The sequence below is a fragment of the Sturnira hondurensis genome, unplaced genomic scaffold (assembly GCF_014824575.4).
Source record: "Sturnira hondurensis isolate 20B ecotype Veracruz unplaced genomic scaffold, ASM1482457v3 Scaffold0000566, whole genome shotgun sequence".
Taxonomy (NCBI): Eukaryota; Metazoa; Chordata; class Mammalia; order Chiroptera; family Phyllostomidae; genus Sturnira; species Sturnira hondurensis.
This window is the reverse complement of record NW_028073197.1, coordinates 1652455-1678387: the sequence shown is the minus strand read 5'-3', so window position 1 is coordinate 1678387 and position 25933 is coordinate 1652455.

Sequence of the window (25933 nt, the reverse complement as noted above, 5' to 3'; positions counted from 1 at the left end):
TACCATCACAATCAATGATAAGGATGGTGAATTCTAGATCATGGGGTTGCCCTTATGTGGCAAATGGGACCATACAGCTACTTGATTCAGTCATGTTCCTCCCATCAAAGTACTAACCAGGCCCGACCCTGCTTAGCTTCCGAGATCAGACGAGATCGGGCGTGTTCAGGGTGGTATGGCCGTAGACAGTCATGTTCCTAATGTACCTAGTTACATAGCTTTGGTTTAGAATATATATGTTTCATATACTCACAAAGGAAATTTAAATTCATAGAATTCCCCCTAGCAATGAACAGACATATAAACAAGTAAATACTATCCAGTTCTCTAACTGTTGTGATATAATTAGTACTACCACCTTTAACTAATGTATTGTATGGAATAGTATGAATACATAGTTATAAAGAATAGTTTATAAATAGTAGTTATAAAGAATTTATAAAGAATATATGGTCTTTACTCCTAAAACATTCTTTGTTTTTTAGATTTTATTTATTTATTTATTTTTAGAGAAAGGGAATGGGAGGGGGAGAGGGAAAGAAATATCAGTGTGTGGTTGCCTCTCGTGTGCCTCAGACTGGGGACCTGGCCCAGGCATGTGCCCTGACTGGGAATCAACCAGAAACCTTTCTGTCTGCAGGCTAGCACTCAATCCATTGAGCCACACTAGCCTGTGCTACCCTTAAAACATTCTTATTTTTACAATTAAAAAAGGTAAGATAGCAGGTGTAAAAATTTAATAGTTAAAGAAATATCTTGGCTGGTTTGGCTCAGTGGTTGAGTATCAGCCTGTGAATCAAAGGTCACAGGTTTGATTCCCAATCTAGGATACATGCCTGGGTTGCGGGCCAGGTCCCCAGTAGGGGGTGCACGAGAGGTGACCACACATTCATGTTTCCCTCTCTCTTTCTTCTTTCCGTCCCTTCCCTAAAAAATAAATAAATAACAAAATCTTTAAAAAGTGGTTTAAAAAAAAAGAAAAGAAATAATGTCTTTCTATTAATATGCTTCTTACATAATAATAGAACACCCCAGAAATACAGAGTGATTGTTTATATTGAGCTGGGAGACTATAAATATTAGAGTCCCATTTTGATTTAATCACTGTTGACAGGTAATTGGTATTTTTTAAAATATAGAAGTAAATACACTTAGCAAAATACAGGATGATTCGCAGTACGTCTCTCACACAATCTTTGTATTTCCTGTGAACTGCAGGCATCTGTGAAGCAATCTTTTTGCTTTTACTCTATTTCCAATTCATTTTCTCTAAAATGACTTGACACAACATAAATTTACTTTATTTCATTTACAAATATAAAAGAAAAGTCTTTTCATTTTATGAGATAGTTTTCTTCCCTATATCTTTCCAAACTGACAAAAAGCAATGCATATCAGAGTCAATAGAAGTCTTGCAATCCTCTAGATTTTTAGTCATGAAAACATAAGATCTTCATAATATAATTTCTACAAACATTAAAGGTTAATTTGGACATGCCATTTCAATGGATCATCTACTAGACTTGGAATACAATGATAATTTTGCATTGTCTTGTGTTATCGCTCCAAAAATCTCCTACCAAAATTTTTTAAATTCTACCTCCCAGAAATCAGACAGTTTTTAAGCTCTACTAAAATACTTAATACATATGTTTAAAACTAATCATTTTATATCACAAAATAGGCTGATTCTTAAACAAGCTTTGATAACTTTTCATTATTGTAGTATGTTAATATATTATCTACCTTTTCCTCTTATTTTATAAAAAGAGCTTATAAAAACTCCCTGAGGATTTAACTTAACTAAAAATATGTTAAATTATTTGAAAAATATTTGCCTTTGTGGCTGTATCTATACTTATTATTTTAAAAACATATAAGACACAGTGCTGTATTTTTAATCTATTAAAGCAGTATTATTATTTATGGTTAAATATTTTAACAGTTTGTATTTCTATATTCCTAATGTCTTTAATAAATTATTAATGAATATTAGCTTCTCATATTAATTGATAAACTCTAAAAATGCAAATTAGATATTCTAGAATTTTTCCTTAAGTATGTTTAGTTTTTATAAGATTTTATTTATTTATTTTAGGGGGTGGGAAAGGGAAGGAGAGTTGAGTGAGAGAAAAATCAATATGTAGTTGCCTCTTATATGCCTCCCACCAGGGTTCTAGCCTGCAAACCAGGCATATGCCCTAACTGGGAATCAAACTGGTGACCCTCTGGTTCACAGACCTATACTCAATCCACTAAGAGATGCAATCCAGGGCTGGTTTTTTTATATATGTCCATTTTTATGTTGAAGTTTTGAGAGATAGGCTTCTGGCATTTATCAAAATATGTTGAGATACTCTGGTTAATCTTTCTCTTTCAGCTTTTTGAAAAAAACTTATTTGAGATAAGTAGAACACAAAATTAAGTAAAATACCAAGATTTTAGTGCCAAAAATAAATTATGACATCACAAAAGTTGCAATTTCTCAGTTTCATTTTTTTAAAGATTTTATTTATATTTAGATAGAGGGGAAGGGAAGGAGAAAGAGAGGGAAGCACCAATGTGTGGTTGCCTCTCACACGCGCCACCACCAGGGACCTGGCCTGCAACCTAGGCATGTGCCCTGACTGGGAATTGAACCAGCCACCCTTTGGTTTGCATGCCAGCACTCAATCCACTGAGCCACACCAGCCAGGACTCAGAGTTTCAATTTTCACAAGTCAAAAGTAAGTTTGACTAGATAATTTCTAAGCTTTGGGGAGAGTTACAATTCTAGAAAACTATTATTTTGTTGATATGAGCTACATTTATGTTGAGTGAACATTACAGACTTCAGTTTCAATATTACAATAATCAAACAATTTATTTACCTACTTTTCAGACATTTTAGTGTTATCCTACAAACGACTCAAAACAAAATTCTGTTCCTTTGATCTAGGTATCAAAAAGGTTTGAAGTAACTTTTTTATTGCTATTTCTTTTTTAAAAATAGAATATTATTGTCCTTTTTGTCTTACTTGAGAGTGGTATTGATGAACATGGCTGGGACAAGGATACTATGGTTTTTTAAAGTAATAATTATTAGGTATGTATTAAAACATTAATAGCATTTAGAGAAAAAATGAAGAATATGAGTATTGCTTTTAGAACAATATTTGCTTTTTAGTATTAATGTTATTACAGTTCATTCCTTATCTCCTCTAAGAAAGAGTAAATGTGTCTGATTCATATCTCCTGGCTGCACAGTACTCATGGCAGGCACTAAATATATGCTTAATAAATGATGTAATTAATTTGGTATTGCTTATTTCTCTTGCCTTTTATGGCTAAAAAAAAAATCTCAGATATCTTCAAATTCTAACTTTTTCTTTTCCTCAAGTTAAATTATTTTTCAACTGAGAAATCTAACAAAACAAAATTATATCTTCCCTCTTGATATTGCTCTCTATGCTGGCTCCTTTCCAGTCTCTTCTCTATCTGGCTCTAACATGATCTTTCCAAGGCTCAGGACCTGCAAAGCAAGCAAGCCATGGTCAAAAAAATCCCCATTAGTGTAGTCCTTTCCCAGACCCCAGTCACATCCATCCTAAAGGAGACCAGACTGGTGTATCAAAAGAAGATAGGGAAGATATTCATGCCATCACTCTTCTCTTTATTGAACTTGTCTCTCAGGAGTTGGCATTCAAAATTTAGCTTTTGTCATCCTCTTTGGGGAGGATAGTTAAAGACTAGGAAAATAATGTTCTCCAACAGAGCTCTCATTCAGTGTGATTCTTAACTGTGGTGTCATATCATAATCACCTGGGAAGCTTTAAACAAATACCACCTCTAAGCCCTGCACACACAAAAAAAATTGATAAAAATTGATCCAGAAATGGGCATTGGAATTCTCATAGGTAGCCATGGTTACAATCACCATCTAAATTGCAAGCTAAGAGAATAGCTGGGGGAAAAAAAGACAGAATAATCTGAGGACAACAAAAAGAACTATATCTAAAGCTCATTATCTTCCTTCTTGCTTTATTCTAATATGTATGGGCATAGTTTATCTTTTATAATGACTCATTATAAAAGTTTGCCAACTGTTATCAATGTTATGTTGGAAGTTGTGAATTTAAACAGCAATAACTCCCTGAACTACTGTAAGAAGAGCGTAGCTGTTTGAGGGATGCTACCCATGGTTACACAAATACTGTATCATATGGTATTCTTTATCTAATGAGAATTTATTTTCACCTCACATTTTTTAATAAAAGTAAACCCAATATGTTCTTCCCCATCATTGCTTTATGGTTAAAAGGCAGAATATACAACATTGGAGAATACAGTTAAGTCCTTACTTAACATTGTCCATTAGTTCTGTGACTTTAAGTGAAACCACATATAATAAAACCAATTTTACCATGAGCTAGTTGATACAAACATGAGTTAACTTTCTATGGCATCTATCTCATCAATGTTATAACAAAATGACATTGAACACAATGATGTTATTTGAGGACCTGTTGTATGTTGTCCTAAGCTTGAAAGAAAATACTGAGTAAATAGTCACAAATTGCTTTTCCTTCCTTATATTTTCTACTGCATGTTTTGTGAAAAGTACATACACTGACATAGGCTTACCTTAGTCTTTGCACTCCTACTTCCAACTTAAGATCTGTTCTTCAACTGAGTATTTTCCAGCCATGCAAGTTTAAGATTATAGTCTCACAATTGTATAGTGGCTAGTGGAATACATAATCCAAAGAAAAAATATTTTTTCAAAGTCATGCTTGCCTATATAACCAAATTTTTATTCATTATTAGCCATGATTGCTAAAGCAAAACTTAATCTATTCTTTCTTAAATATGATGCGTAAGCATTTTATCAAGAAAATAAAAAAACTACCATTTTCTGTACAGCATTCACTTGAAAAGTTTTCTTGTTTTTATTCCTATGGTTTTTTTAAAGAAACATTTCTGGCCCTGGTGCGTGTGGCTCAGTTCACCCAGCATTGTCCCACAAAGCGAAAGGTCACTAGTTCCATTCCCTGGGAGGGCACAGGCCTGGATTGCAGGTTCGGTCCTGGCTGGGGTGTATGAGAAGCAACCAAACCATGTTTCTCACATCGATATTTCTCTCCCTCTCTTTCTCCACCCCTTCTCTCTAAAAATAAGTAAATATAGTCTTTGAAAAGAAAAGAAATATTTCTGCTAGTGTGTATTGACTATATTCTCTGTTTGCCTAGGTTAAGCTTCTTGATCTATCACCACAATCTTAGTAGTAAAACCTCTTTCTCAAAAAGGTGGAACATGTTACCAATATCACTCCAATAAATAAATTCAGTATAAAAGTTGAAAAGTATCATAGATAAACAAATTTATCACTGGATTCTAATAAAGTGAAAAAGCTTACATTTGCCTTGCAAGTGCACTAAGTTTGTACATTAATTTAATCAATCAATCAGTCAGTTAGTCAATAAAGGTTAATTGAGTACCAGGCTTCATATGATTTGGTTTGGTGCCAGAAAAACTAACACTAACAATACATTCAGGAATGCAGTAAAGTAGTGAAATCTCTATACCTGTTGTAATTGTAAACTGTTCAACATAAGGCCTGATTAATCAAGTATTTTACATTAGTAAACTACTTCAGTTCTCCCTTTTCTTAGTAAAAGTCAAAAAACAAACCCCATTTTTCCTCTACAGCCTTCCATTTAATAATATCTGGTTATGTTTATAAATTTGTATAATGTATATCCTCGTTTGATTCTGTAGAGAAATGAGAGACCAATTCTCCCAATGCATATATGTCAAAATCACTTTTACCATGAAAATCTTTCAAAATTATTTTCTATTATGGGGTATATATTGTATGAACTATGTACATCAAACTTTCAAAATGTCAAAACACACACATGTACATTGTTTAAAGAAGACAACAAGCCCCAAATGAAGTTGCTTATGCTAAGCCTCATGTCACCACACTGAGACTTAATTAAGGCTTCGGACATTCTCAAAAATAGCATCTTAAGTCAGTCACTCAGGTATAGCCTAATAAATGTCAGCTAGATAATCTGCCAGATAGACAGACCCCTGCCATTTCCTAAAGGAAAGCAACCTTGCTATAACCAATGTCCTATTGTCTAGTATAAGTTTCTTGTTTCTGCCCCCTCCTGCCTATACATCTTTTATTGTGTGCAGCTTCTTGGAGCTCCTGTCTGTTAGATTGGAAGCTACCTTATCCGTGAACTGTTGAATAAGCACAGTAAGATCTCAACAAAAGTTGAGTTTTGTTTCTTAACAGCTAAGAAATATGTATAGAAAAACTTTGTGTTCCCAAATACAGTATTGGTTATATCTGAAACCAGTGAAGGAGTGGGAGAAATATCTTTCAGTATGTTAGGTAACCATAAATAATTTTCACAAGGCTAACAGATCAGTGTGCTAAAAATTCTCTTAGTTCTAAAATAGAAATAAAGGGTCTATATCCTGAACAAGTGGGTTTATATTTCTAGAATTCAGTCTTTTGTAAATATATGTTGGTCCAAGACAAAAGGAAAGTTAGTCACTTAGGCAAGGCATGGACACCTAGTTTCCTACTCCATGTTTATTCAAAGAGGCAAAGTTGAAAGAGTTGGTTTCTGACTAAAGTGACCATTTAATTTATCATCCAAAAGAGATAATTTTGAGAGCAAAAATGAATTATCAATCATTAGGCTGGACAATACACAAAATTAGAACTTGCCTGTGCCTGCCTATTTACAATATGGCCCTTCCTACTACAGATACACATGAAATTCTTTTCTCTTTGTATTTTTTTTCCTTTTTTATTGAATTGTTTGGGGTGACACTGGTTAACAAAATTATACAGGTTACAGGTGTATAATTCCATAACACATCATCTTTCCAATACCAATCATCCCCCCATGCCTTTTTCTACCCCTGCTTCCCCCAGTAATCACTGCACTATTTTTGTCTCTAATTACTAGTTACAAAAACATGTGGAAATTTTCTGACACAATTTGCATCTTGTATTTCCATGGACAAAAAAGAGTCTATAAAAAATAACCTCACAGACTACCTGATCCTAAATTCCTAACAGGGCAGGTCATGCTCAGTAGTCATGCCCCAGGCATACATTTTTTATAGTAAAAGGTTTATACTTCCCTTATATTGTTCTTGTGCATCTAATTTAACACATCTTTCAACTACATAGGATCATCCTCAAAAGAGTACATAATCTTGTTAAGTATCCTGTAATTCCGTCCTCACTTTGCTTTCTCCCTCCTTCATGTAATTTTCTTTAAATTCCCTTCCTTAATTTCAAATGCATAAAAGAAAACTGCAAAACTGTCATTCTCCAAAGCATTTGAGATCTTGCTTCCAAGAAGTTTTTTTGGGGGGGGTGATTGGGGGATATTTATGCAGCTGTTTTTATTTACTCAACTATAAAGATTGAATGCACAATTTTTTTAATCAGTAACACCTAAGATTAACACTAATTACATTACTAAAATTAGGTTCAGGGTAAGAATACCCTGAAAGAATACATTTCAGGAAAGAGAGAGAATGTTTGGGTCAAATAAAGCTTATAAAAATTCTCTACAGGTTTGGGCACTCATAAAAATTAATTTAAACATCTAGAATTAAATCACAAAATACATGCAAGCTGTCTGTCACTTATTAAGCTTCAAAAATGGCATCTATTAAAGGAAAAGACATATTCTTCACATCCTCGATCCTAATTCTATCAGGCATAAGCTATTTCAAAAAAATTTTTTTAAGATTATTTATTTTTACATTCAGGGGAAGGGAGGGAGAAAGAGATAGAGATACATCAATGTGTGATTGCCTCTCACTCACCCCTTGCTGGGGACCTGGCCTGCAACCCAGGCCTCTGCCCTGACTGGGAATGAAACCATGATCCTTTGGTTCTCAGGCCGGCACTCAATCCACTGAGCCACAACAGCCAGGGCACTAATTAAAGTTTTTCATTGCCAAAATGTTCTCTGTGTATATTCTAGGATATATGCACAACACACAAAATCTAAATATTTACCTCTCTCCCTTTTACATGTCATTGCCATGAGAGGAACTTGCAATTAGCTCCGAGAAAAAGATGAGAGACACGTGAAGAAGAGACACCCAGCAAGCTAAAGCTAAACCAGCCAACATTTAGCTCAGGGGCCTGAGAACTTCTTTTCCATTAAGGAAAATATGGTAAATATTCTCAGCTCTGGGGTCGGTCATACAGTCTCTGCACCAATTGCCAACGCTGTCCTTGCACCACAAACGCAGCCATAGATGACATCAACAAACAGTCGGGGCTGCATTCTAACAAGACTTTACTCTTGGAGACTGAAATTTGAATATCACATTATTCTTATGTGTCACAAAATGTTCATTTTCCTTTATTTTTTAACCATTTCAAAATGTAAAAAGCATTATTAGTCATTAAATATATTAAAATAGGCTGCAAACCTTATTTGGCCATTAGAGTTAAGCCAACCCCTACTGGTGGCTGCTCTATCAGCCTGACTCCTTAAGTGACCATTTTTGAGAAGCCTCACTTCTGTCTCCTGATGGGCAGATAGCATGAATAGGAAGTATTTGATTAATAAGGAGGCCATCAGACCAAGGTGGCTTTAGTGCCTTATAACCCACATCAGCAAACCCAAACCTAAGTCTACAAATGCCTCAAGATTAAAAAATCAAAACCTAAAGACAACTAATCACAAAGAGTCAAATGGGATTTTCCAAATAAGATGTATGTTTAACATATAGCCAGTGAACTCATGCCCTGGCTTGGCTTCCGCATCTTCTCCATAGAAGTATTGACCTTAGCTCCTGACAATGGAAAGCTCCTAACTGGTAGAGAAAATCCCCTTTTCCGCTAGCCTAAGAATGCCCCGTAGGAGAGTCTAACTCCCGCATTCCACTTCTGTATCCTGCTTGGCCATGTGGACAGGAAGCTGCAGACTATATAAACCCCAAGGACCCTTTGTTCGGGGCTCGGAATTTGGAGATCTTTCTCCTCTGGGCCCGTGCACGTAAATAAAGATCGTACTCCTGAACCCTTGGTGTCTGGTCGCTTCATTTTTCTGTAACATAACCACTTCCAGCTTGGTGCTGTTGGACTACTGTCAGTATTTGATCAAGTAAATTTTAAAACTTTTAATATGCCTCAGTTTATCTTTTAACAGAATTAAACGTGTTTAGTAACATGGATTTAGGGTTGCTGTTGTCACCATGGAAACAGATATGGTGCCTGTGCATTGAAAAGTTCAAGAATTGGTTTCCAGTGTTGCATTTCATTTTAAAGGTAAACATATTGCCAACTAATGACTGCAATATAACTTTAAAAGTCATTATTGTGGACTTCATTGTTTGCTTTTCATGACCATATCATTGAGCTACAAATTTTACAGGGCCTCAAATTTTCTCTACATGAGATGAAATATAGAACTCCAGAAAATAAATATAAATGTCATATATATTTAGACAGATACATATGGTTGACACTATCAAACTTTAAAATTGCTAATGTGACTCAAAGCAATTTCATTGTATACAGTAAACTTCAATCAGAAAGTTGCAAGTAAGTCAATTATGATCTGTAAAGAAATATCATAAATTGTTCCTTCATACAAAAAATGGAAATAAATAACACTTTTGAAGAATTTTTCTTATCTACAAGTAATTCTTGTATTGCTGTAAAGGACTTGAGGTCTGGAGCCTTGAAGTAATGCAATTGTTAATCTGTAAGTTGTTTTGCCTTTTCTGTTGTCCTAAATTGTTGCTCAAAGCACACTGACATAAATTTGCATTGAAAGGGCAAACAAGGAACCACCACACACTTTTCCTACTTTTACAACACAAGCAATTGCATTCAATCTGGTGCTAGACATCCTCTAGTTCTGCTTAGCCTTAATCACTGGTATTCAAAGGTTTATTGCATATTCACACTCATCTGTCATTTGCAGGAAGTCTAATTGAGAGAATTTACAGTTGGTTGAGTGCTTCATTTAAATTGTACATGTTTAATAAAAGCTTTTTAAGTTACTAATCTCAGCTCAGGAAACAACAAAAGTGCTTGAGGGTTACAGAATAAAACATAGCAGGTAAATGTTATGGTGTGACATTTCCTTATAATGTTTCCAAGTAACTGCATTTACTGGCTTTGAATTGTTTTTATACAGCTAACATACTCTGCTGGAAAAATTTAGCCTGTGACAGAAATGTGATGGTAGAATTACTCCTCAGCCAGTATGCTGTGGTTAGCTGAAAATAGTGTCAATAATTATTACACTGTAGGAGAAAGTCTAAAATAATATCTCAGAAGAAATAATCTCGTGCATAGTTTCATAAAATAAATCTAATTAAATAGTAGGGACTGACTTGCATCTGTTACTCTGCAGTCATTTTAAAAGGTGATTTTGATTTTCACTTGATTATTGAGCCATATGCATTGTTTGTGGGATGGTACTGCACAGAGCGAAGCCTTTTTACAAAAGTAATCCCTGCTGCTATGTAACCTTGTATTTCAAAGAAAATGAGAAACTATGTAGAAAAAGAGAACAAAATGTTAAGATTCAAAATGTGACATGAATATACTTCAGAGAACCCCAGATACGTCAGCATGTGAATTCTGCCCTCTGGCTTGAATTGCTGGAACTGTTCATCCACCTAACAGTAATAAATAAATAAATAAATAAATAAATAAATAAATAAATAAAAATAAGGAACAGTAGTAATGAACAAGGCTACAGGAGAAAAACAGAATCTGGAGACCAGCTCTTTTAGCAGAAGGTTGATACGAGTCTGCCTGCCTTCTCATCACTCAGCAGATGTTAGTGACTCACTGTTTTCCTTAACCTGGTAGACTAAAAGTTAGTTCTACCATTCGACAAAGAACAGCCTTTTAAACCCCATTGCTTCAAAATAAACTCTTTGCTTCTATGAAAGTGTTAGTCCACTCTTAACACCTATCTCATGTGGATTGGCATGTGAGTAAAAAAAATATGCACAAACTCTTTGGAAATAATGATAAAGTGAGGCATGAAATACATTAGTATGTTTTGACAGAATCATCTGTCCATTCCTTGGAATCGACTATACAGTGGAGAAAATAAAGAAAAGCATCCCCTAAACAGATGGACAGACTTACTAAAATGAAAAATATTACTGAAAATATTCTCCCTCATTAGACTGTCAGACATTCTCTATTTATTCTCTAAGTGAGATACTGAGTTTAGATTTTAATGAGTGTGATTCAGATCCCCTGTGCCATTACACTTTGGACAGCTTGAAGAGGAAGGAGTAAGAAAGCATTTTGGCCCCATAGAGGAGAGTATTCCAAACAGGGATCAAATGTTTGGATTTCTCTTTCATTCATTTAACAAGTAATTATTGAGCATCACAAATAATTTTCTAAGATGCTGGAGATAAAGCAGTGAACTAACATGCCCTCTGTATTTATGAAGCATGCATTCAAGAGGGAGAAAAAGATAATTAACAAATAAATTAGTAAATGTTTTCTTCAGGAGTTTTATGGAGAAAAAGAAATAAAGCTTTCAAAGAGAGGTCTGAAGTAGGATGTGGGAGAATATTTTATACTTTTGTAGAGTTTCAGAAAAGGTCTCACTGTGACAATGTGATATTTGAACAGAAACTAGGGAGAAGTGACATATTGAACCATATGGATCACCAGGGAGAAAAATGATCGACACTTTAAGTGTAGTTTTATATTAAGTCAAAATTACCCTCAGCTACATAAGCAGCAAAGTACGGTGAAATTATTTCTTGAGTCATAAATTCCTTCCTTGAAAGCTTTATTCAATACAGCGTACGATTTAAGTGTTTGTCTCCATTTACCATTCCTACCTCTCCGTTTCTGTGTGTACTTCATCTCTCACCTTGGCTCTCATAACATGAGGCCCCCCATGCAATCTCCTTGACGACCACTAGGACACATCAAATAGTTTGCACAACTGCATTTTCTTCCCCTCCCCCAGTTTTTGTTTGTGTAATCATCACAGGTTTCAAAGAAACAAGGAATTCACTCACTTTTTCTGAAAATCAAGTTTTACTTCTTTTCCATTTTATTATTCTATTATTAGTTTCTTCAGTTTTGTATATTATCCTATGATGCATTCATTTCTTTACTGTTTGTATATCATTCATATTAGATAGTAAAGGCATCCTTGTACCCAGTGATACTACATTTGCCATTACTCCTGCTTAGAAAATATATGCATATTCATTTTCTATTGCGGCTCTAAGAAATCACTACAAACCTAGTAGATTAAACAATACCGATTTATTATCTCATATTTATTGTGGGTCAGCAGTTCATGCAAAGTCCTATCCAGCTTAAAGTTCTCTACTTAGAATCTCACAACACCGAATCAGCATGTTGGAAGGGCTGTTTTCTTTCCAGGAGGTTCTGGGGGTGAATCTACTTCCAAGATCATTCATATTGGCTGGAGAGAAAGGTCCCTGTTTGATTGCTGACTTTGCTCTTAGAGGCTGCCCGCATTCCCTGGCAGGTTGTGCCTACGGCCTCCTCCAGCTACAGCAGGTCTAGTCCACATGCTTCAAGCCTTTCTGATGTCGCCTTCACCCTCATCTCTCTTCTGCCACTAACTTCTCCACATCTGCTCATTTCTGTGACCACAACTACAGACACTTCTCTATTTTTAAGGACTCAAGTGTTCAGTGGGCCTACCCAGATAATAAAGAACATTCTCCCTAAAGTCAGTTTATTATTACATTTGATTCCCACTCTACAGACCCTCACAGCAGCACCTAGATCACTGTTTGAATTAATATAAGAAGGAACAGGAGTTTGGGGGGAACATCATCAGAATTCTGTCTACCAGTGAATGTTAAGACCTATGTCAGTATGCATTGTCATAAAAAGAGTAGATGTGTAATCATCATAATTTTACAAAGTAAGACCTATAATTATCTTCATATTATAGATAAAAAATTGAATGTGGTTTAAGTAACTTACCCAATATTCTTTTTCTAGAAAGACATGGCACAGGTATTAAACCTATATATATGAATGAATCCAACACACATACTCTTCCTCAAATACAGCCATACTCAGAAATATTGTGGGTTCAGTCCCAGACCACCACAACAAAGTGAGCATTGCATAAGGCAAATTGTAATCTTTTTTGCAAATGGAAGATCTTGCCTTACATTTGTTCAAACAAAAACAAAACCAGAAAACCTCTGCAAAGCACAACAAAGTAAAGTGCAATAAAATAAGGTCTGCCTATAATGATATGAATTGCAATGTCAGATGATGTTACCCCTTGATAAGTAGGCATGAAGACAACGGTTCTAAAACAATCTTGTTCAGCAACTGTTGTTGAGTTCAGATTATGGATAAGATAGCTGAACAGGTCTCCTAGAGCACATTAGACTTCCACATGGAAATGCACTGCATTTGAAACTATTGCTGTTTCTTTAAAAATACAATATTCTTTTTGCTATATTTTTGCAATATTTTTGCAATATTCTTAGTGGTAGATAACAAAATAATTTTTAATTTAAAAGAGAAATAAGCCCTGGCTGCTGTAGCTCAGTGGATTGAGCGTGGGCCTGCAAACCAAAGGATCATGGTTCGATTCCCAGTCAGGGAACACACCTGGGTTGCAGGCCAGGTCCTGGCAGGAGACACACGAGAAGCAACCATATATTGGTATTTCTCTCCCTCTCTCCTTCCCTTCCCCTCTAAAGATAAATAAATAAAAATCTTAAAAAAAAGAGAGAGAAATAAGAAAATTCAATTGATATTTAGATATACAGTAAATAGATTTGAAAGTATTCATTAGTAGGAAAAAAAGTGTTTTCCAATACCAGAATTACAATGTTATAATTTTTAAAAGGCATATATTATTTTAATAACTTAATGACAATTAGAATTATAACCATTTTTATGATGCTATATCAAATAGTATTTAAAGCAATTTCATATTTGTAATGATGTCAGACATAAACTTCAGCTCATACTTATTATTTGTTTAATCCAGAAACTATAATCAGATATGAGTAAATTAAAACACAGAAAGAAGAATCTCATAGATAAGGATCTCCAAACACAAATTAAAAAGAGAGAGAGTTTGGAAATATGTGTTTAATTAACATAGATAGTAAAAGTACAAAATGTACTAACATATTTGCATAAATAGGCAAACTATATAATTCAATATTATAAAAATTTTAAATGTTAATAGTATCTAAATTTTTCTAAGATTCAATTATTATATTGAATACTGGAGAAAGTGTTCTCTATGGGTTATTGACTATAGATGTATAGCTTTTAGAATAGTTTGAAATCCAAGATTCCAAAAATTTTCAGAGAAAATAAACCTCAACATGTTGTTTAACTTTTAAAATTCTTAGCAGGCTATGTATATAGATTTTTTTGACCCAAATCTTTGTGCTATAATCTCAAAAGAAGAAAAAAAGTGGTACAATCTGTTCATTTTGGGGGACTAAAAATCTAGTTAGATTTAATATATAGAGCCCATTGATCAACATGCCATTTGTCATTATTTGTTATATAAAATTTTATCCCCACTCTTTTAATGCACAGGTATTGTTAAATTCAAAGAAAAAAATCTGCAGCTAAAGCAAATAATTTACAAAAATAGACGCAAATTATATTTATGAAAATTAAACACACTAAGAATTCTCCTAATTATTGAGCAATTCAATTTTTAAATGCAATTAATTCACACAAGATTTTTTTTTATTTAATACCAGTTTAGGTACAAGCTACAAGATAAAAATTTGAAGATTTTCTAGGATATAAATTTAATGAGTTTGGAATCTAACACCTGTTATAACTTTAAGTATCTGGCATTTTTCTTTACTAAAAAACCCCAAAATTTTCCACCACAGGAAAATCAACTGGGGCAAAGTCAAACCTGAATATAAGCCAAAACCTCTCCACTTCAGCAGACTGTGATTTTTAAGTTCTTTCCAGGCCACCCACCTAGTTTTTGGACTACTGAGATTTTTTCCCCACTATGCTAAAGTGAGAGGAAGTACTCACAGACCTTAATTCTGGGATTCTGCTTGGCACGCACAGGGCTACCCAGAGGAGCTTCGCTGCAGTGTTTTCATAGCACAGCACAGCCATGGAGGTTTGTGGGTATCAAATCCTTGACAAATGTTCTGGCAGTTAAGGAAAACTTTGTTTATATTGCGTGCCTCTCAACAAAAATTAAGAACTGTGGAAATAATTTGCGCAAGTGGTTGGCAATCTTCTCTCATTCTCTCTTAGTGACTATGACAAGCTAACCTGCTGTGGGAGGCTGCAAATAAAGGACAATCTCGCGACATTAATAAAACATGAGCCACAACTGAATCTGAGGCCAACTAAACCACCAGAGACCTAGGGTGACGCTTCATTTTGTCGGTGATGGAAGTACTTTAGCCCGAGGTAACTTTCATGGCAGCCATACTTGCGTGCAAAACTTCACTTAAAGCACTACAGCCAAGCAGAGTTAATGTTCATGACAGTGTAAATTTACACTAAAAGACAGGAACCACATAAGATGTTACATCACTCAAGCTAGTCAACTTTGGTGGCAGCCTAATGTTTTATTGAAGCTCTTTCTCCTCACAAGAGATCTGAAAATCCACTTAGTGCCTTCAGAAATTTGTCTGTTTTGGCTACCTGGACTGGTTCCTAATCACAGAAAGATAACAATACCAAAATAAGCTAATAGAATTTTGCCAGGAAATACAGTCCCAAGAGAACTAGACATAAAAGAAGGAGGTTTCTTAGACATCTATTAAGTTCAAGGTTTTACTGAAGTTAACGTAACATACTTCAGTAAAAAGAAAAAGGGAACAGAGAGAACATATAAGAGAAAAAAATGAAGAAAGAAAAAAAAGAAAATTATTGACTAGAAAATGGAAAGAAGCAAAACCCAACAAATTGAGTAAAGCCACCCTTAAATTTTGTATGTCAGCATTTTAAAATGATGCTCAGGCATCCAAAAAGAATTATGGATATGGCTCATGAAAAATATTCTTTGAAAAAATATTTAAATAATATCTCATAATGAAGTGTCACAGAGAAAAGACATTTTATGAAAGAGAATTTTTCTTCTGTCAATTACATGACCATAGGCAATAACTTCAAAATGGCGTTTTCATTTATTTCCATGCTTGTTTCTTGAGTCTGAGGACTGATTTTTTAAATTTACACTAATAATTTACTTTTTAAAACAGAGTATTTCAAAAAAGGGATACAAATAAAAAGCATATAAACTATTGATTATTAGAGACCCCTGGGATTTATTATTGGTCTGATTTCAGTTATTTGTAAGATTTCAACCAAAGGCTTAGAGAAACAAACCTATAAAGGAAACAGAGAAACTTGCGGAAGAGTTCATTTTCCCCTGGTCACAGTTCACTTCAGTTTACTGTGAGCAGAATAACACTGCAGTTTAGAAAGTCCTATCAACTTTCATGCAACTGTGAAATTTTGTATCTAATAACTCATAGAAATTTGTTGTGAGAAGCAATGGCATCCACTAACTGGTTCATAAATTTGTTACATAGGGCACTGATGTTTTTGGTAAAGGTATTAGAGAACAAATTTTGAACTATATATTTCTTATATTTGTAGGAGTATCTATGTTATTCTCTGTTCTTTCTTATTTCTACAGCAAGAAATAAAAGGTTTTAAGGAAGCAATAGATTATATAAATATGTGTTACCTTGACAGTTCTTGTCTATATTGTATTAACTGTGAACCTTAGTCATTCAGGTAAAAATTTCTACTTATTATTCTTTCAAACCCTAACAAAATATTACCTCAGGGAGTATTTGCAAATTGTTTCTTCCTCTAGCTGAATCCAGCCAGCGTATGTATTTTGTGTGGTCCAGATGCTTTTATTTTTCAATTTTTAATAACTTGATCCAATTTTTAAAAATAAAAATATTTGAAATTCAAAGCTGAAATTCCAACTTCTCTTGAAAGTCCAAAACTCTGACACAGTCTGTCCCACAATGTCTGTTGACCCCTATCAGTCGGAGCGGAGCCTGGACTGGGCCTTGTGGCCAGCCTCCCCCGGTCCACATTTTCTCCACCCTCCCTGTGGTCTTTTTAGCACTGAGACAAGCATTCTTTGCCATTTATTGTCATAGTTACCTTATTTTTAATGTTTTTTCAATTCTATATCTTTTTATACTTGCCTCCATCAAAAGTTGGAAAATGTGTGTAAAATAGAGAGCTTATAGTTCAAGAACATAGAAGAATGTACTTCTCTGGGGTCATAAAAAATGTACCTGTATTTAATGTACACTGTATGCCAATATCTTCCACCTGGAATACTTCATTCATTTACCTCATCTATCTGTCCCCCATAAACATGTACATTTCAAACCCCCCTCTCTTTTTTTCTACTTTATTAGAATGTTGATCCCTGACCTGTGGACCTTTAAAGCATTTCTTATGAAAACTAACTCTGCTTTCTTGGTATTTAACAATATGCATGGGCTCATCTTCCTTAATAGAATCAAGGATCTCTGAAGAAAAGCCTCATTCATACTTGTTTTGTGCCCCACCCCCCAAATACTTGGCATAACATTCTTAAATAACCTTAATTATTTTGTCAAAACTAATGAATGCACAAAGATGAAACTAGTTAATAAGCAATACATTTATTTAAATGAAAAGGTACATTAAAGGCTTGCTAACTAAAACAATCCTAGAATCTAAAAGAGACTGGTTCACTACTATCGGATATAAGCACATCTCTTCTTTCTTTAAATACAATAAATAAAAGTGTTTTTATGGATCTCCTTTGATGTAGTTTTGTCCACTGACATTTGCCGAAGACTCTTTTTGATCTTCCAAATACATGTCATAATTTGAAAGTGGAATATAACATAAACTAACATTCTTCATGTTATCTCCACTCTACATGAGACAAACATTTTATGACTATTGCATTTTATTTTTTATAGGTAGTTTTACCCCTATCTCTACTTGAATGAGAGACTTCCTTAGTAATTGACCCAGTGGTATTTAATAGAGTCATTTAGTATATAATGGGTTATCTGTAAAAATGTTTTTCTATTAATTAACTTAAGAAATGTTAAATAGCAAGGATTTTCAAAAATTCAAAGAGAAATTTTAATAGCTATAGCAAACTACAGTTTGCTAATCACTGTAGTGCTATTTAGAGAGCTCTCTAAAGAACACTTTTTATGTTGTCCTATGCAGTGCTATTATCCCAATATTTTCTCTGTATTTGGTCCTCCTGCACACGTTTATAAAGTTTACATTGTTAAAAACAAAATTAGATGTGGAACTACATAATAATAATCTCCAATTAATAACCACTGATGATTCCATCTCCATATGACAGTTACTATAATAAGACTTTCAGTAAAGAAATCTACTGCTCACAACAGCCCTCACTGTACTGATGAGTATGTTGAGACACATAGAGATTCCATAACTTGCTCAGGTCACCAGCTACCAAATGGCAGAACTTGGTTTCCACCCAGCCTGGCTAGCTGCCAGGCCTCTGCTTTGAAGCACCAAATAATACTGCCTGTATTTACTGTGACATCATGCGAAATAATTGCAAGTTTTGGTAGTTCATTTTGCCTGGTTTTAAAGATATATCCTGGGTATGAAAAGGTATATCCTAGGTATGAAAAGAAAATCTCTACTTTGTTAAATTTGGAAACAAATGTTACTGTAAAATATTTTAACATGCAGAAAGGATTGTTTAGGTGATTCCTCATATCCCTGTCAATGGGAACCAGACTGGTTAGCGTTTAAAGTAGATGTTCAAACCAATAATAAAATACACTTATGCTTTGTCATTTATGAAAAATCAGACATATCCTTGAGCCCATTTATAAGAGGTGTTAAATATAACAGCACTTAATATGCCTTTGTACATCCCTGTATTAATTGTTCTCAGAGGATTTATCTAAACTCATTCTTGCTTACGTGTTTATGTATATGTATATTACTTCTTTCACAAATTATAAAATAAGCTTCAGGAAGGTAGAAACCACATGCACTGCATTCACTGGGACATATTCATTACCTACCACAGGGACTGTTCTGAAGAAATACATTGTATAAAAGACTTTCAATGAATTGTGATTAACTTGGTACTAAAATAGAGAGGTTCAAAGCCCCACACAGATCTCAGTGTGTTGGCAGGGCTGTGTTCTTTTCTGGCTGCTCTAGGGGAGACTCTATTTTCTTGCCTTTTCCAGAGTCTGGAGGTCATCCACATCCTCCACCTGTCCTTCCTACCTTCAAAGGCAGCACCACTGCATTTCTTGGGCCCTTCTTCCATTTTCACGTTAATCTCTTACCTCAGTAGGAACAGATACTGTGGTTAGATTTGCCCCAACTAGATAATCCAAGACAATTCCCCATCTCAAAATTCATCTCCCTATCACATCCCCATGACCATTGGAGCCCTTTGCCATGGAAGGTAACAATACTCATTTTCCAGTAATCGTATTTAAACATTTTAGGTGTTCATTATTTTGCCTACAACCTTCGCTATGAAATGTTCTCTCAAATACAAAAATTTAGTATATGAGATGTCTAGTAATATAAAACTAGATGCAGAATTCCACACATGCATTACAAAAAAAAAAACCCTTTAATTATACTGAACTTATATGTTTATTAATAATCTTATAAATTTCTATGTACCACTATAACAAACTTCCCACTGATCAGTATTCATTCAATATAACTTAATATTTTATTTAAAATAAAGCATTAATATTTTATAAGAAATGTAGGGATTGTTCAACTGGTATTTTACAAATGGAATAGTTAGAAACAAATACATCTATATTCTCATGTTACAAATCATTAGAATGAATGAAGATGTAAATTATAATAAAATGATCAAAGGGAAGGCGGGTTGCATCTGACTCTCTGCTTTGGAAGCTCAGGGATGCCATTCCTTTCATTTTCATGGATAATCAGCCTCTGAGGGACTATCTTATGCTAACTAAATAGTGGAGAGTGAAGGGGAAAAAAAGATTGCAATTTTATTAATTAAAGTAACAAATAAAGTTGTCACAAGACCTGAAATTCAGAACTTACTTCAAATCAAGCAGTAGATCTTCATAATGTACTTATACTACCTGGAAGTTATATCACTATCAGTTGTCACTTTATTGTAGCAATTTAAGAAATAATTTCCCTAAAGGCATAAATGCACATGGACTATGTAAGCAGCCTTTCTTGGTTTTGCTAAAGGCAAACAGCATCAAATGTTAGAAGTAGACCTTGATCCTTGAGTTCAGCTAAGAAAGAACTGAGAGTCAAGAACTCTCCGGTGCAAAAAATTTACTTAGAAAGTCACAGAAGTAGAAGTGAACCCTCTGAGCTCCTTAGGCTCAGAAAATAAATTATAGAGGCAAAAGAAGAGCTCTTGGAGCTCGGGAGAAAGAAAGCAAAGGTACTCACCTTGTGGGAAGAAAAGGAGAAGGAAAGGCACGGGTGCGCGAGGGGAGAGCAGGGAGAGAGAAAGAGAGCACCCTACTGGGTCCTTCCTCTTAAAGGTTTTTGAAGGTGGGGATCTTAGGAGAGGTCTCAGGGGAAGATCTCAATACAATATTGAGCAGCTTTCCAGGTATGGCCTTTCAGGGTGGTGACCTCTACCCATGGTAGGTGCTATGGTAGGAGTTCATGCATCGTCATTGCCACTGATGGTCCTGATGGCATCGCCTCATCTAGTTTTGCTGCTTTTCTCAGTCTGGAACTGAAACACAACTGACACCTAGATGTTATCTCTAGTTGGACCAACACTCTCTGTGGTCAGTAGACTCAAGGCTTTGCTCATAAGATTATTTGATGCAGGCCAGAACCTCATTGTCCTGAGGGATTAATGCTTAATGGAATGGTCGTTCAATGGTTTGTATGGGAGTGGCATGAGGCTATTCTCCGGCCCCCTTGTTCCTCCTCTAAGGGGGTCTACCACATGACTAGTGACAGGCCAGGAAAGAAAAGGTCAGAAGAGGGTCTAAACTGCATGACCAGGGATATAAATTGTCAGGGGGTCCAAACCATATGACCAGCATGAGCTAGAGGAGGACAGGTCACCCTGGGGTGCTGTACCACCCTAAAATATTTGTTTTCCCAGTGCTAAATCTCCAGGGCTTTCCATCCTGATAACATCTGTACCCAGCCTATGAGTCCGACTCTTCTCATGTCTGTCTACAATAGGATTCTCACCTAGGTGACTGGCATGCCAACTTGGGCGAGCTTCAAATGAGAAGAGATTTAAAAATGGTATCTCTAGCCCCAAAGTGTCTTAGATCCCTTCAATTCAAATTCTACTTAATGAGAAATATTCAAATGCTCTCACTTATATTCAGTAAGGTGTCAGGAAACTAGCCTTTGACTGGGAGCTGCACATTAGAGCCAATGTGGACAAGGAGAAACATGGAAGAAAGATGTACACATTAGTCAAATAAGTGCTCCAAAAAACATTCTTATAATATCAAGTCTGTTTAATCATTGGCCTCATTGCTAGTCATACTGAGGAGTTTGGGACCCCTTTGCCATATCAGCTCCCATATAAACATTTCTAAGGTTTTCAGGGGCACATTTCAACATGCAATGCTGTACCTGAAAATATGAGGTGGGCTCCCCCAAAACAGGAATTTACTTATACAAGTTTATGTATTCATTCTTACATGTTTAAACTTCAGTCACACTCAAAGTACTCTCCATCTGCTGAAATACGACTATCAAGACTTTTTTCCCACTGCTCCAAACAGTGTTTGGACTCATAGATTTTGATGCTTGTTAGTACTTCGGCCATTTTTTTTGTTTCACCTTTTTCGCCTTAAGAAAACATTTCCCTTTGAGGACTATTTTCATCTGGAAAAAAATCACTTGGTGTGAGATCCAGTCAAGAAGGAGGATGGGGCACAGGGGTCATGGCATTTTTGGTTCAAAGCTGCTGAACACTCAGCTTGGTGTTGGGTAGGTGCGCTAGCAAATCACCCACCATAAAACGGGCACATGTGTTGAAAAAAGTCTTCAAAAATATTTCACTTGCCCTGTCTGGTGTGGCTCAGTGAATTGAGTGCCAGCCTGTGAACTGAAAAGTTGCTGGTTCAATTCCTGATCAGAGCACATGCCTGTGTTGTGGGCTAGGATACTGGCTGGGGGCCTTGTGAAAGGCAACTCATCTCTCTCACACACTGATGTTTCTCTCATTCTCTTTCTCCCTCCCTTCTCTTCTTTCTAAAATTAAATAAATAAAATATTTAAAAAAAACACTTCACTGAAGCTGAATGCATCCTCTGACAACAATGGCAGCTGGTACACTGATACAGAACAGTCACCTAGCTGGGGAATTCTGTACTACAAGCCCACCCTCCAGAATATAATTCTGGGTTTTGGGGGGGGGGGGGTCCCTCCTTATGAAATAGACGGTTGAGATGCAATTTTAATTTTTCTTAAAAACAAACTCTTTCTCTCTCTGTTTCTGCCTCTCTTCCTTTCTCTCTCACACAGAAACACAAAGTCAGTAGGAAAATAAAAGTGACGTAGCCACTCATCTACCTCTGTTATCGAGATTACTGCTTAATTGATCTAATAATACTTAATTAGTGTAAAAAGAAAACCACAGTCCCGAAATGGCATCATTCATGCTACAAGCCCATGATACCAGTCCCAGGCATTGAATCTGATCTAATTGTAGTTTCAATTTCTCCCAGAAACAAGATCTTAATCAACCAGTCTGAATTTTCTGGTCAGGCACCAGTAAGACAATCTGTCACATGGGCCTTTTCCATCCCCCATAGAAAGAAGAGGCAATCTGTATAAAAACCCTTCTCTCTCTCCTCCCCCTCAAAAAGATGCAGCCCCAAAATAGCCTTTCCTTTCTTTAGCTAATAGCTCCCTTGTCCCGCCCTTTTTCCTGTAAGAACTTTCCATTTTGTACAACTCCTTGGAGCACGCCTCCAAGTTGCTTATGGGATGCGACTTGATTCACCAATCACTTAGTAAAACCTATTAGATCACTGAATTTACTTGGTCGGATTTTGTTTTTTAACACTAGGAAGAAAACTGAGATAATTTTTCCATTGTTAAATAGCCATAGATATTAGAATGTTTCTTTAGTTTTCCAGGTATGCAGCTCCTTTCATTGTTAAAACGTGGCTACTATTGGCAGAGTTTTCAATACAGGTCTAAGCAGGTGTCTAATTTTTGCAAAGTATTGTGCTCATGTGAGATTAAAAAAAAGTCTAGGTATTTGTAAAATAAATGTATTTTTCTTAATTAGTTTGTGCACTCTTTTGGAAAAAGATCTGAAAATGTGAAAGGCACTGGGGAAATTTAATGATCAGACTTAAGAAAAACTAGAATAGTGTAAGACAAAGAAATGTTTTTATAACATTGTTTTTTGTTTTATTTGGGGAATATGAATATATACTTGGGAAACTCAGGAGAAAAGGAAAACGTTTCAGATGGTGGTGTGCTTTTCTATTTAGCATGGCTGCTTAGGGGAATAAGTTATTTTGAAGTACATAAAGGCATCATTATATCTTATCCTGAACAACTTCTAAACATAAATGACAATTATTTGTGGTTCATATGCTCATTTTGAGCAATAAAATTGGATTGGAAAACTTCTACAGAGTTCAAATAAATAAGCAATTGTTGAGTGTGTGTGTTTTTGTACTTTCTTCATGGCCAAATGTCTTTCTTCTGGAATCTTAGTTGATTCTCATTATCATTATCCAGAAATAATTTTGTCTTGTTTCTAGTGTCTTCATCTTTCCACACATTCTGTTTCTTCTGTATTTACCTAAGGTCTGTTTTAGAAGTGAATAGAAAAGTGGAAGAAGTATGAGTCAAATAATAAACGTCATAGCATAAGAGGAAATGAGATGATTTTGTACTTCCTGAAATCTAAAGAAAGTTTATAGCTTTTTCCATTGTAGCAGCTTGAATTTGATCACTATATTATAATGCAATGTTCCTATAAAAGGTACATTAACTGAAACAGGAAAACCGAAAGAGTTGAGTAGTGTTTATTGAAAACTTTAAAGGGTAATTAAAATGAATGACTCACCATAAATCATTCTAACCCTGAAGTTTCTCAGACACTTCTTTAGACATATTAACAGAATGACAGGAAAAATAGCCTGTTTCCAAAGATATTTGTTCTCTTCCCTTCAGGTTTTCTATTTACATTGCCACATTTAACTTGTCAAATTAAATAGATTGGGATTAAATTGTAAATGAACTTTTTTAATTTGCCTCCTAAAAAAGGATGAGCATGGTTTAAAACAGGTTTACTTCTTTAGCATATTATGCAATAAAACTGGTTTAAAACTAAATTAATGTTTATTCTCTAAATACATGTTTTAGATTACAAAGAAATGCTCTCTTTCTCTAATAAAATTCTCAATTTTAAAAACATTTCTTCCCATTTATTCCTCCCAATTTTCTTTTTACAGAAAAGAATGGAGCCCTAGCTTGTGGAGCTCAGTGGATTGAGGGTAGGCCTATGAACCAAAGGGTCACTGATTCAATTCCCAGTCGAGGGCACATGCCTAGGTTGCTGGCTGGGTCGCCAATAGCAGGGGCATGCTAGAGGCAACCACACATTGATGTTTCTCTCCCTCTCTCCGACCCTTCCCTGTTCTCTAAAAATAAAGAAATAAATTTTAAAANAATTAAATAGATTGGGATTAAATTGTAAATGAACTTTTTTAATTTGCCTCCTAAAAAAGGATGAGCATGGTTTAAAACAGGTTTACTTCTTTAGCATATTATGCAATAAAACTGGTTTAAAACTAAATTAATGTTTATTCTCTAAATACATGTTTTAGATTACAAAGAAATGCTCTCTTTCTCTAATAAAATTCTCAATTTTAAAAACATTTCTTCCCATTTATTCCTCCCAATTTTCTTTTTACAGAAAAGAATGGAGCCCTAGCTTGTGGAGCTAAGTGGATTGAGGGTAGGCCTATGAACCAAAGGGTCACTGATTCAATTCCCAGTCGAGGGCACGTGCCTAGGTTGCTGGCTGGGTCGCCAGTAGCAGGGGCATGCTAGAGGCAACCACACATTGATGTTTCTCTCCCTCTCTCCGACCCTTCCCTGTTCTCTAAAAATAAAGAAATAAAATTTTTTAAAAAAAAGAAAGAAAGAAGAATGGAGCTGTAGCCCTGGCCATCAGTTGGTCAAAACATTGTCCTGTAGACCCAAAAGTTTTGGGTTCAACTCCTAGTCAAAGCACATACCCAGGTTGCAGATTTAATTCCCCGTCAGGGCGAATACAAGAAAGCAACCAATAAATATTTCTCACATCAATGAATCTCTGTCTCTCTGATCAATGAAAAAAAAGGGCCGTCTTGACAGGAAAAAAAAATGGAGCTGCATACGCTCAGAAAACATCCATAATAATTGATTGATTTCCTTTGGGAAAATCATCAATATATTATCCACAATCTTCACTAACATAACAATTTACACTTGGAATTATCATTGACCTTCTTCATAAAAGAAAGTATTTGCATATAATGAACCCAGAAAACTTTCACTGATATTCTAGGTTACAGTTTATTCAGTTTAACAATAACAGAAATTTTTCTTTATTACCATCTAACAGTAACAGTTTTAAGTAACAGAACTTTTTGAATCAGAAACATAAGTCATGTGGAATATAAAATAACTGCTAAATATTTGGAATAGTCATGCTTTTTTATTTTTAATTTAATCAAGTCTTGTCCACACAAAGCCCGGCACATGATGACAATGACTGTCACTACACACCTGCTGCGTACATTGTAAAAGCAGGCCTCTTACCCAGCACAAGTATACCACCAGGGACTGACGTTTCAGTGCTAAATGATACCTCCTAAAGGGGTGTCTTCATTTTAAAGACAGTAATGC